Genomic DNA, 20,323 nt, shown 5'->3' with positions numbered 1-20,323 from the left:
CCCTTTGCCCAGCTTTCCTCGTCTTCTTTTTAGCTTTTCGTTTGGAAGAAATGTTTAGTCCTTAACTGAGCTTTCGTGGCCTAAAGAATTTGACAGATTGCCATTTCATGATAAGGAAGGGCCTCTGCTTATCACCACTGGTGAGGACTGGCATGGCAGGCTCCCACATGTGCTAGTTCCCTGATGTGGAGAGTCTAGCCCGGGGATCACCAACCCATGGCATGAGTGCCAAGAGTGGCACACAAGCCAATTTTCATTGGCACACAAAGCGAGAGCCCAGCCCTCCTCCCCAAAACAGCCGGGAAATTACTCAAAGCCATGCTACCGGTAGATTAACAAAGGACCAGCTAACACTACCAACTACCACCTAAAAGGTAAAGCTCTGCATCTTCATTTATTTATGAATGAAGCTGTTGCAAGTAGGACTATTAGTGACTTTAAAAAGTATCACCAGCACGCAGGCTGTATGTAGAGGTCGAAAGGTCAAACTTTGGCCCTCTGCCTTGGAAAAGTTGCTGACCCCTGGGCTAGGCCTTGTCCATTCAATCCCTCATCTCCTCTGCATGGGCTCTCCAAGGAGGAGCAGCAGGGTTTCATGGACTGGGTGCTGTGCTAGGAGTCAAGTGGGAGGGGTTCAATATCGGTCTCTACAATGCATCTGTTATATGACCTTACACTTGTCACTCCCCTCTCTGTGCCTCTGTTTTTCACTCCTAACCATTATCCATCTGGTCTAGCAGGCTCTTTGCTACCAGGACCATCATTTGCTATTGGCTTATACAAACCACATAATACAATGGATCCCTGATCTGGGATGGAGCCTCTCAGTGTGACTTTAATACAAGTTATAACAAGGCTTTTAATGTCTATTTAGGGGGCTTATCTGTGTTGGGGAGGCCTGTGCAGCAGGGATGGATTAACTCTTTGGGGGGCCTGTGGCTATTAGAATGTGTGGGGTTCTCTAGGCTCAGGGGTGGGGTGAAAAATGAGGGGTTCGGTGTGTAGAAGTGCACTGCAGGCTGAGACCAGAAAGTGGGTGCCAAAGGGCTCTGAGTGGGAGGGTGGGTTCTGGGGTGGGGCTGGGGATGAGGCTCTTCGGGGGGGGCCCAGGCTGGAGCCAAAGGGATTTGGAGGGAAGGAAGGGGATCAAGGCAGGAGATTGCAGGGGTGCAGGGTCTGGATGGGAGGTAGGGTACAGGAGAAGGCTCAGGATTGAGATGTGGGTATGGGGAGTTAGGGACTTAAGTGTGGGAGGGGGCTCAGGGCTGGGGTGAGGGGTTGGGGTGCAGGGTGGTTACCTGGAACAGCTCCCAATTGGTAGTGGGGGAGCAGGTGTCTCAGCCTGGCCCTGGCTGCCTTGCATTAATACACAGGCACTTCCCCTGCAGCTCTCATCGTCCAGGAATCATGACCAGTGGGAGCTACAGAGGCAGAGCCTCCAGGCGCGGGCAGCTCGGGTCCAGAGCTTCCCACTGTCCAGCACTCACGGCATCTTGACTTCAATCAAGTGGTGTAGGAACAGCAGCATGTGGAGCCAGGAAGCGCTCGCCCAGAAAACAGGGCCTTTAGTGGGTACAGCCCTTAAATCTCCTTTCTTAACCCAGTCCTGTGATGCACTAGGAAACTCCATCTTCATTCACACCTGCCACTGAACACTCACTAGTTAGTGACAATGTCCAGTGACACCCAGAGATGCATCAGAACCAAACCTTGGGAAATGAAGCCCAGTGAGCTGTGGAGCAGTGTGGATCCTTTTCCAATTTCCCTGCTGGTGGTGTCTGTATAACAACAGCTGCCAAACTCTGGAAAAGTTAGTACTGGGGGTCTCTCGTCCCCATTGGTTCATGATTCAAACCATCTTCTGTTTCTTTGCTCTTCTTGCCTGTGGTGACTGCCCTCAGCTCCGGTTTTGTTTGTTCGTTCACCAATAGCACTGGTGCGAGGGGTGTGGGCAAGAGACCAAAATGCCCTTGACTGGTGCACTGAAACCTACAACAGTGAGAATCTCAGCAAATGTACCTGTATATACTGTATCTGATCAGTCTGGCACTTACACTGTGCACCTAGGGGTGCAAGGCAAACTGCACAATCCATAGCTTATAACCCTTGAGGTTTGGTGTGTGTTGAGTGATAGCTGAGGCCCAGGAATTGGGAGGGCATGAATACTTGTAAAACAGTAGAGGGAGTTAGAAAGCGAGAGAATGCAACACTCCCAGGCGTTAGGCGGTGGAAGCACAGCTTAGAGCTAAGGAGCTGCTGAGGAGAGACAAGGCAACATGGAGAATCAGCCATCAGTAGTACCCTCTGATGAGGTGGGAGAGACAGATTCTGATCTGATTCTGGTTTATACTTACTTCAGCAGAGTTACTCCTGGTTCCCACTGGCATGGCTGAGATCAGAATCAGATGATAGTTGAAGATCTGTAGCTTAATCAATGCGTGGATTTCCTTTGGGGAACCAGTAATTTATGCTCTTTGATTTCAGATGTGGAGATGATCCCTTCAGTGTGGCAAGTGTCTACACTTTTGTATTAAAATTAGGCTGATGTTAATTATAATAACTGTAGATTTCTACAACTGTAAATATTTTAATGAAAAAATGGACACGCTGGTCCACCAGTTACAACAGAACAAACACTTTATTGCATTTCTTTTCTCTGGACACAAATTGTCCCATATGAGACAGTGTAGTTCGGTGGGGAGGGTATGAGAACAGGAGTCACTATTCCTGGGTTCTCTCCTGGATCTTCTATAATGACTCTTTATGTGAGCTTGAGCATGTCAATTTTTTTTGGGGGGAGGGGGGGGATCTCAATCTCTCCATGTATAAAATAAGCCTAGCATTTACTCATTCTGTGAACTGCTTTGAGGTCTACAGACAGACCCAGGATCCTCATCTCCAAAACTAGTGGCTTCTCTCCATTGAGTTGGAAGAACAATTATAACAGCTTTTTACCTTGCATAGATACCAGAGATTAGAGGGAAATATACAGACGCGTGGCCAGTGTGTTACAAAAGTGAATTATTACACTGGCTCTGTATACTACTATATAATATTATCTGGCCAGATAGGGAGGTAATTTATTTATTTAGGTTTATTTGAACCTCTGTTGGTGCTTATCCGGTGCTTTGGTGCCCAATAAATTGATGAAAATCTCAACACCACAACTTATTTCTGACCCGCCAGCTCATGTAAGAAAGAAGCTGCTGAGCCGTATCAAAAACCGTTTCCCAGAACTCACCGTTCACAAATCTGGGCTGTTGGCACTCTTGCATGTAGCTCTGCTCTGGGAGGCAGGGGAAGGCTTTGTCTGCAGGGAGCTGGCTCTGTCTGGTGTGTTGGTGACCAGTCCCCTTTGTTTCACAGAACAGAAATGACGAGTGGCATCAGCACACAGAGAACGCAGCCCAGGCCGCTAAACTCAAGGAAATTTATAGTCAAGTTGCAGCAGATAAGCAGCTTGTCAGAGGCGTGACTCAAGCGTCATTATGTACAGCATAAAACTTCTGCTGGACGTGGCTGTCCCCACATACTGCTCGAGAGAGGGGAAGCGCGGCTCAGAGAGGAGCTTGCTTAAGTAGATTTGTGTGGCTAGACATATCGTATTGTGACAGGCAATGAAATATATCCTGACAAAGTTCTGCCAGGGTCTTCCCACCTAACCTGCTCCACCACTGCGGCTTCATTCTGAGCCCACCCCACCACTCTCTTCATGAACCTCCGTCCTAACCTTCAGCATCTCAGCCAGTTTGGCCCAGGGACTTTTCTGAGTCAGCAGCACCTGATTACGTGGCGGTTGGTTGTTGGGCTCAAACAGGAGATCCGACTTGTTTCTACCCCTTGCACTGTGTCCCCTTCACTCCCACCCCACTGCCCTTCCCACCTGTACCCCCCAACCCCTGCATTCCTCTGCTGCATCTGTGGGGGGGAACTCACCCAGCTCGATGCACAAAGCAGCTGGGATTCCTGCTTGCTCTCCCAGTGGACTGCTGTTCCATTACCCCAAGCAGCCCCCAGGCAAGGTGGGAAGGGGGCCAAGCTCTCTGCCTTGGAAGGGGCGGGGCCAAGGGTGGAAGGGGCGGGGTCTAGGGCATTCAGCTCTCAGCACTTCCTGGACCGCGATGTTCCCCCTCCCTCACACCAGTGCACAGCAGAGCTGCCAGGGCAATTCAAAGGGGCCCAGAGTGCCAGTTACCACCACTGCTACTTTGGCAGTGACAGTGCCTGGAGCCCTGTACCCCTTTGAAATGCTGTGCCTGGGGGCACTCTCCCCCTTTGCCCCCCACCTCCTCCCAGTCAGCAGGCCAAAGACCAGAGGGTACACCAGGAAAGGGGCAGAGAACAGCAGCTGATGCCTCAGCACAGTCCAAAGGGCAAAGTGACCCAAATGCAGGGAGCCCTGGTGTTGTGTGTTGGGGTAAGGGAGAGAGAGAGAACATATCTGAGTATATGAGTGTACTGTCTGTTTAAGAGCACTCAGGCTCAGGAGCCTACTGACTTTGTTCAGACCCAGCCATGCAAGGGCAGCTCCAGAAAAACAGCAGAACGCACAGATCCCCCCTGCCCTATCACCCAGCTCAGACAGGTTGGGCCAGGGAGTTGCGGGGGGGTGTTCCCTAGCATCTGTTTGTGGGCGGCTAAGAATGGGCAACAGGAGAGGGATCGCTTGGTAATTCCCTGTTCTGTTCATTCCTCCACAGCACCTGGCATTGGGCTCTGTCAGAAGACAGGACATGGGACGAGATGGGCCTTTGGCGTGACCCAGTGTGGCCGATCTTACCTTCGTCCGTGTCAGCAGCCATGAGCCGCCGATATCTGCGAACATAAACGGACATGTGGCTTTACCAGGCTGGACTGAGGAGCTCGTGCTGCAATGCTGCACTCCTGGCCTCTTCAGATACCCTCTGCCCCTTGGGCCTGATGTGTCTTGTCGGCTCCCGGTGCCTCGTGCAGGGCACAGGGTTTGGCTGCCCCTTCCCACACAAGATGGCTCAGCACGGCTCCATCAGCTACGGGCTGAGGTCACTTCCATCAGTTTCACAGAGGAGGGCGAGTGAGGAGCCCAGAAGCACCTGGGACCCCCACTCCATGCTGCTCAAACCAGCCCCTTGGACCAGTCAGTGAAATCATCAAGGGCGAGAAGCTCTTTCCACGCCCACTGCCTGATCCTGTGCCCTTTGTAGTCAACGGCACAGGATCAAGCCCTCAGCCCAGTTTCCACTGCTGCCATCAGACGGTCAGGTGGCCAGCCGGGGATTACTTCCCCTGGCAAGGGGCACTCATGCCTGCAGAGCAGCATATGCCGCAGTGTTAGCAGTAACACTCAGTGACTCAGGGTGATGCGGGGGATATCAGGGGACAGAAGGGGTAAAGGACCAGCAGCCAGAAGGGCCAGAGCCTCTGGGCCGCCCAGGGGACTATCACCAGCTGCAGGGGTCGGCCCTGTCCCCACTCACTTGGAGTGGCAGGGCAAAGTTGGGTGATGTGGCCTTAGCTGGCTCTGCTCACTGGCACAGCGTTCGGGGTGGAGCTGCCCCCCTGCAATGGAGGGAAGCAGAGTGACGCAGCCAGGAGCCAAGGGAGCAGAGCTAGTTAGGGATGCATTGCTCTGTTTTGCTCCACCGCTGCCAGTGAGTGCAAGAGGGCCTGACCATCGCTGTCAGGCCCAGCCTCCAGCTTCACTAGTCCCCTCGACCATATCGCCTGGGGGCAGGTGGAGTGCGTAGGAGTAGGGAAGGAAGGAGTCATGTCCCTCCTCACCAGTCACGCCAGTGACTTCTGTCACTTTCAAACACACAGGTTCTGGCTTCTCTCACCACCCTGTGCAGTCAGGGAGAACTGAGTCCTCTTCTCCCTGGTATCCCGCTGACTCGGCTGTTAATTGGAATGATGAGCGAACAGCATTGGTTTGAAATGACACATTGTAGAGGCCGTGTGAATTCGAACCACCCAGCTCTGCCAACATACTTCCCTCCAAGCCAGCTGCACTCCCAGCCCTGGGCTCCCCCATGCAGCTCTGGGGGCAAAACCTCACTCTTGACGTTCTGCTTTCCTCACTGCTGCCCGCCTAACGCACTGTGGCATTGACGTGGCCAAGGATGCCCAGTTGCAGGGTTCGTCATGGTGAAGAAATGGAGATTCTGATGTGGCACCACCACATTCACTTTCAGTAACAGAGAGGAAGCCGTGCTAGTCTACATACTATCAAAACAAAAAAAGCAGCCAAGTAGCACTTTAAAAACTAACAAAATAGTTTATGAGGTGAGCTTTCGTGGGACAGACCCACTTCTTCAGACCATAGCCAGACCAGAACAGACTCAATATTTAAGTCACAGAGAACCAAAAACAGTAATCAAGGAGGACAAATCAGAAAAAAATTATCAAGGTGAGCAAATCAGAGAGTAGAGGGGCAGAAGGATGGAGGGGTAGTCAAGAATTAGATTAAACCAAGTATGCAAAATAACCCAGAAAATTTCCATCTCGGTTCAAACCACATGTTAATGTGTCAAATTTGAATATAAAAGAGAGTTCAGCAGCCTCTCTTTCAAGACTGTTGTAAAAATTCCTCTTCAGTAAGACGCAAACTTTTAAGTCATTAGCAGAATGGCCCACTCCATTAAAATGCTGGCTGACCAGTTTGTGGATCAGGAGTGTTTTTATGTCTGTTTTGTGCCCATTAACTCTTTGTCTAAGAGAGTTTTAAGTCTGTCCAATATACAAAGTGTCTGGGTATTGTTGGCACATGATGGCATATACAATGTTAGTTGAGGAACACGAGAACATGCCTGTGATTCTGTGAATAACCTGGTTAGGTCCAGTGATGGTACCTCCAGAACAGATATATGGACAAAGCTGGCAGCAGGCTTTGTTGCAAAGAAAAGTTCCAGGACTGGTGTTCTTGCGGTATAGACTGTGGTTGAGGGTGAGAATCCTCATAAGGTTGGGAGGCTGTCTGCAGGAGAGAACAGGCCTGTCACTCAGGGCCTTCTGGAGTGTGGCATCCTGATTAAGGAGAGGTTGTTGGTCTTTAATAACGTGTAGGGGCTTTAGGTAATGACCAGTGGTGTTCTGTTCTTGGCTTTTTTGGGCCTATCTCAGAGTAGCTGGTCTCGGTATTCGTCTGGCCCTGTTGATTTGTTTTTTTATTTCTTCTGGTGGGTAATTCAGGTTTATGACTATTTGGTAAAGATCCTGTAGTTTTTGGTCTCTGTCAGCAGGATCAGAGCAAATGCGATTGTACCTAAGGGCTTGACTGTAAACAATGGATCTAGCAGATTTTTATTCACTTTCAGTTGTGAGCAGGATGTCATGTGAAGCGAAGGGTTAATGCATTGCTTAGAACTATTGCCAGTTTTACCTCAAAGGAGACTTTTGCATGATTCAGAATCACTTTATCCTCCCTGCCATCATGGCCACAGTACATTGGAATGCCAAGGAGTGCCCACTGGCTTTTGGTGTAGAAGCCAGCCCACTCCATTCCCTTTAATGATTCTCACAATCCACACCACCCAGGAACTGATTTCTGCCCTTTCCAGGTTGTATCCCATGGGGTAGACAGCAACTTTATATAAGCTCATCAAGAGATGAGGATATGAGCATGCAGGTACACACAAACATGTTCTCTCTCTCTCTCTCTCTCTCTTTCTCTCTCTCTCTCTCACACACACACACCACCTACATTTATCTCCAGCGTATCTGTGTACAGACAGCAGTGTTAAACTAGGAGTGAATGCGGCTCACGGAAATCAAATGGACATCCATCCACATACCCAGAGACCGATATGCATGTAAACAGTCACAGGATCTTTCCCTGCCTTTCATTCACTAAAAATCAGGTGGAATAAAAAGTCAAAGAGCACCAGAGCCCAGCTGCTAGAGGTCAGTGGAAAAGGTAGGAGTAGTTAAGAAGCAGCAGCTCTGTTGACTTTGGCCACAAGTCACATGCCAGCCTGGTGGAACCACATTTGGGATGAATTCTGCAGCCTTCTCTTATTCACCATTTTCTCTTTGGCAGAACTACATCCCACCCCATGCAGACCTCTTGAATCGTTACTATATAGCCTCTCACATTTCTTGCACTTTAACACTCTTCCAACACAGCCAGCCTGCAAGCTGGTGGGTTAAATCCTTGATGTCTCTTCTCTCCTAGCAAAAGATGGAAGAATTGCTACTGACACCTCTATATGCCAGTAATTTAGGAAGAGAGCTGTTGCTCAGACTGGCACTTTCAGTCTAGGAGGGGAAAGAAGAAAAGGAAGGACTTGGAAGGTTATGCACTTTAAATACAGATCAGTAGCTTTGAATACATTATATGGATCTTCTGACGCTTTGTGGGCAAGCCCCTGGAAAGAAGGAAGTGGGGAAGGATTCTGGGGGTGAATTGGATGTGACCTCGTGGATTTTTCTTCTCTAATTCTCTTATTCTGTGTAGCTCAGAACACATCAGCAGATAGGTGCCCAAGTGGCTTTATTGAGGGATTTGGAAAGGTTAACCAGCACCCCTGCCCTGAAGGGCCTAGGAGGCAGAAGATTGTACCCAGTTAATAACTTTCCCAGCTAGGGAAGCGGGGATAGAAGGACACCTCCACTGAACAAGCCCTAATTGTAGAAAAGGTAGGGGAAAATCCCATTTTAATCCAGTGTCTGATTTTTAGTTTCAAGGAGGCAGGAATACTCCTCGGATTCACTATCATAATGGAACATTCCACTGGGGAGAACTTCATGAAGCTGCAGCCCAGCCAACCGAGTTTCCCTGGGCACCGTTAGGAAATTAAGCCTCTCTCAGAACGGCGGGGACCCCTGGAAATGAACTGGTTTGAGCAGAGGCTGTCAAGCACATCAGAATTGATTCAGAAAACAGAACTCCTGATACGTGACACCGGGGATGGCGAACACACACTTGTGCAGTCACAGCTAGTTGCCGCTCATGGAGAAAGCAAGCTGTATTATTATTGTTACTGTTACCTGCTGATCACTATCCATCTGTCCAGAGCTGTACAGTCTGTAGAAGAAAACAACCCCTACACAAAGCCTCTTACCTTCTAGGCTGGACACAAAATGCAGTTCAGATTCATAATACACTATAGCTAGTTTCAAACTGGTGCATTGGTCTTTTTCAGTTTTCTTGCTGGATTATCATTAAAAGGATTATCTTCTGTCTCAGACAGAGCCTCCCTCTACTGCCCAGGAGACGGGGAAGCTCAGGATACCTGTACCTTACCCATATGAAACTCCATACGAAATCCTCTGCATGATAAATATTTACATGATTGTGAGTGTGTGTTTGTGAAGGTGCTCAGTCTTTCTGGAGCAGCACACAAGCATGAGGACCAGCGTCAGGGCAGACTGTGAAAATGCAGGGCAGGGCACAAACCTCAACACTTAGATTTCAACCAAGTATCCAGAGTGAACTCCTCAAGCAGCTTTAACATGGAGCCACAGACAAATCCTCTTGCTAGTCCTTGCCTAGATAGCCATCTGCACACCTTTGCCTTTGTCACAGATGGTCTCATGTTAAAAGTCACAATATTCAGGTTATTCCCAGTCCCAAAAGGACCAGTCACTTACTCCAGGTCATTCCCACCTTAGATCCTACACAAAAGACAATGCTTGTGGCCAATCCCATCATCAATTATCTAAAAAATGTATTGACTAGGAAAGAGAGAGTTATTTACAAGGTTAAACAAGGTAAACGTGCACACACAAATAAGTTAGTTGTAAGTTTCAAGAGAAATAGAAGCTGAACAGCTGGGGAATCCCTTGCTTATGCTTAGAGCTCTTTGCCCCTCAGAGTTCAAGCAGCATGGAGATAACAATTTGTTCTTGACAAGGATTTGTACTGCCTTTCCAGACGAGCTGAGTGCTTGTGCACATCTCTTCCTTACAGTGGTCGGGGGAAGCAACCCTCAAAATCTTTTGTCCACTGGTGTTCCACAAGGGCTTATCGGGTATTGTTGGAGAGATGACGCCTCCTGGGGTAAACTAGTGTTTCACACATGGAAATGCGTGACGACACACAACTGCAGAACAGACATTTAAATATGACTTTATAATGTGATACGATGTTATACATGAGATTCATGCAGGCAGCAAGTTACAAGCATTTCACAGAATCTGCACTACAGACCCATTCTTGTAAACCTAACCCCGGTTTTACACAAAGAGGAGAGCCAGACTGGTTTTTAGCTATACATTTGTCAGTGTTCAGTGAGGCCTGGGGACCTTGCCATGAGCTGGCTGCTGTTCTACAAGCTTCAGAAGACTAAGCACTGTGGCACCCAGAGGGTTCAAAGCATCCTCCGTTCAGCATGTAAGCTGCTCCCTGCTTTCCTATCTGAACACTGGTTTGGTTAGGAAACTCCTTTGCATTTTCAATTCGTATTACGTGCTGATGTGGCTTGAGTTTGAGAGGCAGATGGCTTCTCTTTGCTTGAGATGGTGGCACAGCCTCCTAATGGACAATGTTGGATGAACACTCCTCTGCTTTTGAAAGGGCAAGAGATCCTCCCCTCTGTGAAACTGTCCTGCCAAATCCTTGGACTACAGGAAATGGGGAGTAGGGACACTACCTCCTTAAACCTGTCCCAGATAGCTATAAGCTGGTGCCGGCAATGCTAAGGCAGTTAATGCAGAAGAATCTTCAGACCCTCCCTTGAATGTGAGATACCTTATGACTGAAGAGGCCATTTCCAACCTGTGTTTATCCATTGTCATATTTTCGCATGAGAAACAAACGAAGGTCGACTCTCTCCAGGAGCGAGAAAAGAAGACGACGAAGAAACTATTCCCTGACCTGATTAATGCAAATAACCTGAACGGAATCTTGTCGCCCTAAGCCTGCAAATTTAATATCTGTTAAACTGATTCATTTCATGCTGTTTTAGCCTCTCGCCCTATGATTGCAATTACCTCCGGTGCTCTCTAGACTACTGGACCCCCCACCCACACACGCTCCCTCACATAGCAAAGTCTGGGCTGTTTGTTTTTTTTTTCTCATTGTTCAATTTCCTTCAATTTTATTAATTGTGGCTCCTGGGAGGAGAAAGCAGGAATGTACAAGCAGTGTTCCTTCTTTGCATTGCATGGCACTTCAGCCCTATAATTCACTCTTCATTCACTGCCCCAGGATGGGATTAGAGTTTTATGGAACTGACCCAGACTGTAGGAGGAGGATGGGAACCTGGGCTGCTTCTATAGAGAACCTCTGACTCCATCCCATCTGTACCTCTCTCAATCCCTTGCTCTGTGCCTCCTGTCTATCTTTAATCACAGACGATAATTGCTTTGTGGGAGGCTTGGGAAACATGTTCTGAGGCTCAGATTAAACAATGACTGATAATGCCTCAGACTGGATCACTGGATAATGCAGACACTTGACTCTGCAACTTCTCACTAGGCCTGCAAGATTTTTGGTGGTGATTGCACATAAGCTCAGAAGGTCTCCAGATGCAGAACCAGCTGCTGCCCAAGTAGTAATGTAAGAATCTGATTTTTATCCAAATGCTGACAGCAGCCAGGATCCAATATCTGAACCATAATGGGATAAATATAGTGAGAGCAACTGTTTGAATGAGATGTCCACCCTCTCTGCAACCTGTCCCACCCATGTCCCCTGCTTACCCTTAGTGGCTCCCCTTGCTTACTTGTAAGAAGGAGATGCACAGGTGTTCATGCCCTTTCCTGGTCCAACTGATTCTCATCTAGAGCATCCTGCAGGTAAAACCTCTTACCTAGAGCTTAACTCCCTTGTGATCTTTTGTAAATCCTACCCTACATTTTCATTTCAGTAGTTTGAAAATCACGGCAGGGGGTGTCAATTCATATAGTCGGTGTGACATGTAATTCAGCCTCTTAGCAATGCATGTCCCAGGAGGAATCCTGGAGGGTTGTGGTGCATAGTGTGTACATAACCAAAACAGAGGAGACTAAAAGGGCTAGGATGCCTATTGGAGGAAGGGGAAGAGTACGAGGAAATATGATATATGCATAAAAAATGAATGAAGTAGAGAATGCCCATCAGGCCTGAGTTTATTCTTCATCTAACTGAACAACCAGGGAGCACGCAATGAAATTAAAAAGAACCAGTGTAAATGGATAAAGGACATACTTTTTAAAAACCAACAACATGTAATTAACTCACTGCTGCAGGATATTGTTGAAACAAATAATTTAATGAGACTCATAAGCATTTAGATGTAAAATTAAAGAATATGATGTGCAGTAACATTAGTTACTGGCAACGACATGGGATCTCATCTCTTCTACTCCAGCTAGTCACCAGCTTGGATCAGGGCAAAGATAATTACCCAAATGATCAAATGCACTGTGGGCATTTTATGAGAGTTATCCTCAACTCTGAATTCACACAGCTTTCAGTATGCTGGGGACACATGTTCCAAAAGTGCTGCTTCACCCAGGAATGTTTGGAAAGTGTTTTGGTGAGAAGTGGTAACTCAGGGTTTCCAGTCCTCACAAGATTTGGTGTTTTTCTGAAAGCTCCAAAGACTGGAAGAAAAAAATTATGCAAATATCTGAGGTTTTTTTGTTCTTTTTAAATTAAGTTTCCAGGCTTCGTGATTGCAGATAAAAACCTGGAGTATGACCCATGGGTACCTTAAAGGCTTGGAAATTAGAATACAAAAAGAAGCCATCATTTACATTTTTAACAGTGTTATGCTTTCTGAAATCAGCCTCATCATCTGAGGTGGGCAGTCCTGCAATTTCTCCCAACTTTCTACCAGTTTCTGTATTTGTTCTCATTCAGCAACTGGTCTCAATAATTCAGTGGCTCACACAAAATGAGTGGGTTGTACTCAATCCATATTCTAGTGGCTGGGCATCCACATCAACAAACAAAGCCATTGTAGGAGGCATTTATTCATTCCCAGGTTGGAATTGTCTCACTAGAGAGGCCAAGAATGGTTTCAGGTTACAGTGGGAGAGGTCTAGTTTGGATATTAGGAAAAACTGTTTCACTAGGAGGGTGGTGAAGCACTGGAATGTGTTATCTAGAAAGGTGGTGGAATCTCCATCCCTAGAGGTTTTTAACCACTGGCTTGACAAAGTCCTGATTTAGTTGGGGTTGATCCTGCTATGGGCAGGGGGCTGGACTTGATGACCTCCTGGGGTCTCTTCCAGACCTAGGATTCTATGATTCTAACAACCAGATAGGCTGCAGAGACTAATCTCGTCCGCCAACCCAAGGTGTGAGGGACCATCAATACTTATGGGAAGATCAACGTTCTGGGGTTCAATCTTCCGGACTGCCGGGGTTCGATATAGGCTGTCTAGTAGGGATCTGCTAAACTGAGGGAGGTCCCATTGGCTACAGTACTCCTGGCAGTTGCAAGGAGTGAGGGAAGTCAATGGGAGAGTATCTCCCATCAAACTCCTGCAGTGGGGCCAAGGTGCAAATTCGACTTAAAGTACATTGACTCCAGCTACACAATTCTCATAGCTGGAGTTGTGTCTCTTAAGTTGAATTTCTTTCGAAGTGTAGACCTGCCATGGCGTGCCATCAGCCATGGGTATAAGAGGCAGGTATACCCATGGGTATAAGAGGCAGTGCAAGACGATGCCTGCTCCTGAGACGTACTCCCAACAGAGATAGAGCCAATGCAGTGCAGAATTCAGGGACTGGGCATTCCTCCCTGTATATTGTCCTCTCTCTTCAAGCACTTCCTGAAAGAGTCCTCTAAGTTGCTAGTCAGCGTTGTACCAGAGCACCCCCAAGTGGGAAACTATTTATTGTAACAGCTGGCGGCATGGAGGGAAGTGTACGCTAACCTTGCCTGTGCTGTACCTGTCCTGTGGATAAATACAGGGCTTCAGTCTCTGGAGCTGCCAATCTGTCTTTCACCAGCACAAAATTTATTTTAAAGAGAATAAAGAGGGTCTGTGAATGGCCTTTTATCATTCACAAGAACACAGGCTGGCCCTCTTTTGGTTTGCTTACATCTTGCTCCAAGTTCCGAGCTGTTGCAGGAAGTGAGACTGGAAAGAATGCATGAGTGCACACAACACACTCATACGCACCCCTGTGCACACTTTTTAGTTTATTTTGCATTTCTTGTTTAGTTGGAGGCCCCCGCGCTGCCGATCTCTCTGTGTCTTTGGTGCCTCCGCCCGGAGTCTGTCGTGAGGCTTGAACGGCTGTATCACCTTGTGAGAGTCAGACGTCCGCAGGTCCTTTCATCAGCTGCGGGAAACTGGCCAGCCACTGACAGGTTCTTCTAAACAAATCACAATGAGACCAGCGATTTGGCAAACGCCCAGGCATTCTGAGAACGCAAACTCTCTGGCTTGCTGTGCTGCTGTACACAATATGTGAGCTGGGCCCAGGGCTGTCCTGGGAAAGGGACTAGGTGGCTCAGCGCTGCTCCATGGGGCGTGGGTATAAGAGGCAGGGGAATACAATGCCTTCTCAAACTGCCTGGCTGGCTCTGCCCACACTCTGCACCCAGCCTACCCCAATTCAGCATGGCTCTCCTGGGGCTGCCCAGGCTTCAGCCCTAGTGAGGTTGGGGCCTTGCATTGCCAGCCCTCTTCAGGCTCTGGGGCTGGGGGGGGGAGGGGCTGCCCACCCACCTGCCCTCCACAGGCTTGTGGGGCCAGGGAAGACTGGGGCCACAGGCCGCACACAGTCCACGCAAGCCTCCCACGCTCCAGGGCAGCTGGGTTACGGGTTGTAAGTGCTCCGGGTGGGGTGCTGGGCAGCCCATGTCCCAGGGAAGGCTGCATGCCACAGGCCGCCCATGCTGGGGGAGGGGCTGCGAGATATTGCACATTCTCAGGGGGCCCACAGCCCCCCCTTGCTGGGGGGCGGGGTTTCCCATACACTGGGCAGTCTTAGCTTCAACTGGCCATGTGTGGCAGGGGCGGGATCATGGTTGGAGGGGCAGGGTTGGGGCCTTGGCTCTTCCAGCCCTAGGTTCATCCAGCACCCATGAACTGCTCTTTAGCTTGTGACAAAAATTTTCAAGAGAGTTTGGTCTCAGGCATGTATTGGTGGGGGAGACGGGGTATGTGTATTTCTTCTCCCCTTCCTTCCCCACAGTCTTTAAAAGGTTTGGCTGCGTTTGCAGAATTACAATGGTCATGCAAATGAGACTGACAACTGATAGCAATAGTGGTGGTTCTGGTGTGAGCGGAAGACGTTCATATCTACCATATACTTAACTCTGCTCCACCCCTCACTCCAGGTTCATAGCCCCTCCTGCTACCCCACTCATGTGCCCACGACATGCAGCTCTTCCAGTGAACCTCACTGCTCACCTGCAGTATCACCACTACTTTTATTATCCCAACCCTTTCCTCCCACCTTCAGCTTCTCCCAGTTCATCTCAATCCTCACTAGCGGCTGCTCTTACCATTCCCATTCTGAACCCACATACAGCTCGTGTAGTGTTTTCACAAAGTATCTGAATCTCTTACTTCTGCAAAATTTGGCTTGAGATCACAAAAGAACAAACGTTCCAAGAGGCTGCTGGTTCTTTCTGCTTCTGACCAGGATGGTAATACCAGTAGAACAATCTGATTAGGGGCTATGTCTGCATCAAGATATTTTGCCATAGTTTCCACTATTTCCATCACTGCTTCAGCTCCAGTAACACTAGCAACCAAGGGAAAATTAGCATGGGCTTGTGTCAGCAACCAAAATACAAAGAAAAGCCATTATTTCAAATTTGGAAAAAACTTCATAATTCAAGAGCAGCAATGCATGTGAATATGAATGTCCTTAATAAATAACATTATGTCATCATTTTTGTAACCCCTTTCTTCCTGACTTTCCCTGCTGAACCTTCTCTGTTTTTGGAGGATGCTAAATTCTGAACAATTTCAGTTTTGTTTTTAAAATCACTGTACAGCTGCTCTGATACTTTGGTAAAGCACTTTTAAAATATTCATCATCCATAAAGGGCTTTCCTCATTTCACAATCTCTTGAGTTGCCAAAAACCTTGCCACAGTGATGCCACTTGGTGATTTCATTCATTTAGCAAAGGTATCCTTACTTTGCTCTGCTTTGCATTGCAGATCCTCCATAGCTTTTTTTCTGGCATCTCCAGCTGGATACTGTTCAGCAAAATGAGTGTGTTTTTTGAGAAAATGCCTCTCAAAGTTTCATTTTTTGTTGTTAGCAAATTTCTCCTTGCAAATGAGACATAAAAGGAGCCCATCCAAACTCTATAAATGCAAAGGATTGGATCCATTCAGTTTGAAATTTTGTTTTCATCTTCAATTTTCCTGTTTGTTGAAACCATTCCAATCCCACTTTAATTATGCCAGTTTTACTTCACGTTTAATTTTAATTTTCTTTCTTAATATGTGTGTTGCCCTTCACAGGAGGAATGCCGCAAGCTTTCTTTTCCTTTTCAAAATCAAGACTTTACTGGCAACACAATCAAAACACAGAGACAGTATCATATCCCACAATTCTCTGCACATATTAAAGGAGGAGTTAGCCAATGTTTTGAGATCACATATTGTTTACTATTTAGTTATGAGTCATTCATTGTTGAGCTGTTAGACACTCACCGTTTTTAAAAAAAAAATCAAATTTTTTTTTATTTTTTTACTTTGCAGCTATAACATGGGGAGCCACAAAGAAATTGGAGCAGCAAGTTGCAGACCTCTGTGTATGGCTGACCAGCCACTGGAGTTTTAATCACCTGGTGGTCTACCTTTTGTTCAAAGCATCCACATAACTTCACCCTCAAAATGCCAACAGCTTCCAGTGTCTCGTGTATATTAGCACATTGCTGCTACCAGGATGAACACTGCAAAATGTTAGTGGAGGTTTCCTTGTGTATTTCAACACTTCTGGATCCAGACAGTTGCAGGATATTCTCATGAATCAAAAAGTGCAAAACTACAAGGATCAAAGAGTTAGTCAAACTCTTCCAAATAACCTACTTCGAGTTTGGGTGAAGGTTCAGGTTTGTTCTTTTTACTCCCTGCTCCCTTGCCCATCCTTAAAACAAACATGAAAGAGAACTATGTGGAGGAGAGAGAACATGAATCACCAAACAGGATGTATATGAATCTCGGTATAACTACAAAGACAAGTACCTGTTCTACTGAAGACCATGAAAAGTTACTGAAAGGGATCTATGGCTCTGAACAGGAACTCTAGCCCCAAACTGTACTGCACCATGGGGGTATTAAATCAAGATCCACATAATATTCTGCACTTCCAAAACAACTTGTCAACCCTGGGGTAAGTTTACTTTGATAGAAGGCCCTACCCTGCTTCCTTTGAAGTGAATGGCAAAACTCCTGTTGATTTCAAGCTTGAGTCCCTAGAACATGTGGTCCAGTCAATAAGATGGTGAATATTATAATCCAACAATCTCCACCAGCATTATCTAGATTCTTCTAAATGAGGAGAATCATTTTGCTAGCTACTACAATCAGATCAAAACCCCAAGAACTGCAGAGGATTCTGTATGTAATTTCAGGGTTAGGAAGCCCAGGGAGCATTTTAATAAAAGCCAGCATTTTGAATGCATAATATCATATGATATTGTTTAAATTAAAGTTTTATGGGACTAACGTTTTTCTGGGTGACCTTTGTCAAGCCACTTAACCTCTCTGCATTTTAGTTTCCACTTTGCTCTTTGTAAAATGGAAACTCAAATAGGAGAGTATCTCCCTTCAATCTCCCTTACTCCTTCCAATATTGAGGAGTACAGGGGTTGATTAATGACCCCAGATAGTTCGATTTCACACATTTCCACTAGGCGCACAAAATTGAACTCTGGAAGATCAGCCTTGACTGAGTCGATTTTCAAGGTAGTGTAGACATACCCTGTAACGCTCCCCTGCCTCCCCGGGATAGTGTGAGGCTGAAATCAATAACGTGTGTAAATCTCTTTGTGAACCTCCAATGGAAGACGCTAGAAAAGGGGGGAAGGTTACTGATAATCGGACTATTTCCTGTTCTACATCTGACAAGATAGGCAGAGCTGGAGATGTTTAAGATCTAAAATGCCCCAGCTGTGGTGTGACACTGCATCTAGGAAAAGGGAACAAGAACTGTTTCTCTTATGATTCAAGGTGAGGGATTTTAGCTCAATTCCTGGCACCATAGATGTCCCTGCCACAAAAAACACCATGACAGTTGACAATAATTGGTTGCGTTATTGAAAGCCTGAGCAGTCAAGCCAAGAGCTGGTTTTCAGCAGCCCAAGAGGTCAGCTCCAACCCTGGCAGGATTGGGGTCTATTGTTGATGGGCATTGTATCAAAGAAGCATGCCCGTATTCTGTCTGTTGATGGAGCCATGGCCCTGATCCTGCAAACATTCACTTAACTTCATGCACATGAGTCAGTGGAACTACACAGCTGAGGAAGAGCAACCATATGCCTAAATGTTTGCAAGACTGGCAGCCAACTGCCTTACCCACACATTGAAAGGCACCAAGTGGGTGATACCATATGTTTCCTTCCCCTGTAGTTTTATGACTGAAGGTATTGGATCAGACCAGTTATTCACCAACCATCTGTCTCTTGCTCAAATACAGTCCATTCCTTTCATAACTGTAAGGGCAAATGTCTCTCTCCCCTGCACTTCGGAAATATTCCCAGACTAGCAGCATTTTAGCCATTTCTGAAAATGCATCACTCGGTAAGAGCTGGTGCTATCAAGCATTCACACGAATGGTGGTTGGCCAAAGTCTATGCTGATTGCAAGAGGTGGATGTTTATAGCCCATTCTGCAAATCAGTGGCTTGGATACTAATATAAGTAACTTTGAAAAAATAGAAAGAAAAGGAAAATAAGGAGATAAAACCCCCACATCATTTACATTTCTAAGGAATATGAAACTGTGCTTTTGAAAAAAGGCAATTTGTAAACTTTAGATAGCAGCAAATTCCTTGGTTTTTTGGACACAATACCAGCTTTGCATATGTGCTGAAAGAAAGAGTGTAGAGAAAATAACCCTAAAGCATCCTGCCCACTGCATTAGCTTTTAAAATAAAACCCATTTATATATAAATGTTGGCTTTTTTCCCAGTCTCTGTAGAAAAGCTTTTCTATATTAAATGCTACAATGAATTAAATTAACCATAATGATTTCTTTGTGAATGGAAACCCTTTTTCCTGTGTGACATGTTTTTGATCATTTTTTTTTCTAGTTACAACAACCCGTACTCCTATCAAGTTGAGGATTTTGTTTGTTCTGCTATTTGCACAATGCATTGCAATTATTATTTGCACTTTGCATTCCTAAGGAAAATAAATCACCATTATTTCTTGTGCCTTTTTTCTTTGCAAAGAGAGAGAAGCCTTTTGCCAGAAGGATTGCACCTGAATTTTGCACAGATGAGACAGAACCATTAGCTCTGGTCATCAGGTGCCAAGAACACACCAGTCTACAGGTGTGAAAGGGGAAATTCCACTCTGGGCCTGCACTGCTAAAACTGGACTACAGAGAAGATGTTAAAACTATTTCTTCTCTAATTTGGGATTGCCCTTTTCCCTATATCTCCTGTGGAAGGAACACTGCATGGAGCAATTTTCTCTCTGTCTATATAAACAACCTGTTCCTTCCAGGCAACAGAATGATGTTATCATGTAAACGATGTCTGTCTGCTGCCCCAGGGATGGAGGTCGGGAGAGAAGCCAGGCTGGGGACCGGGGAGGCACTAGGAAAGCCAGGGCTGGCTGTGCAGCTCCCCTCTCTCTTGGGCTGGCCTGCTTCCCCCAGCCCCAGCCCTGGCCTCCCTTCCTGCCTCCATAGCCCCGTCCCCTTTTCTGTCTCCACGTCCCCCCACCTTCCCCAGCATTGGTCTCTGTCTCCCTGCCTTTTTCTCCTCTGGTTCCATCCCCAGCCCTGGTCCTGGCTCCCTCCCCATTTCCTCTCCCCGCTGCTGGCTTTGGGACTTGTCTGGGAGGGAACTAGCTGACAGCAGCCACCAATACCAGGCCATGGCAGGAAGGGAAGGTCCCACTGAGAGCTGAGCTCTAGCTGCTGCTACTGTCTTCCCCCAGTCCCTGGGCTAGGCAGCAGGACACAGCTCCCATCAGTAACAGCAACCGGAGCTCATCTCTGAGTGGCACCTCCCATCTCCTCTGCTGGATGCACCACTCAGAGACAAACTCTGACTGTTGCTACTGACAGGAGAGCCACTTCCTTCTGCCTAGGGTTGCCAGACATCCTGCAATGGGTGGAAAAGTTCCGAATTTCCCTGACAAGTCTGACATCCCTCATTTATGCAAAAATGTCCCGCTGGACATTTTTGCATAAATGGGGGACGTGGGACTTGTCAGGGAAATTCTCCACGCCCTGCTGAGGTTCTTGTAGCTGCTGGTCAGGGTTTGA

Source organism: Carettochelys insculpta, chromosome 13 (genome assembly GCF_033958435.1).
Source record: "Carettochelys insculpta isolate YL-2023 chromosome 13, ASM3395843v1, whole genome shotgun sequence".
In the NCBI taxonomy this organism is placed as follows: domain Eukaryota; kingdom Metazoa; phylum Chordata; order Testudines; family Carettochelyidae; genus Carettochelys; species Carettochelys insculpta.
This window is presented reverse-complemented; position numbering follows the sequence as displayed.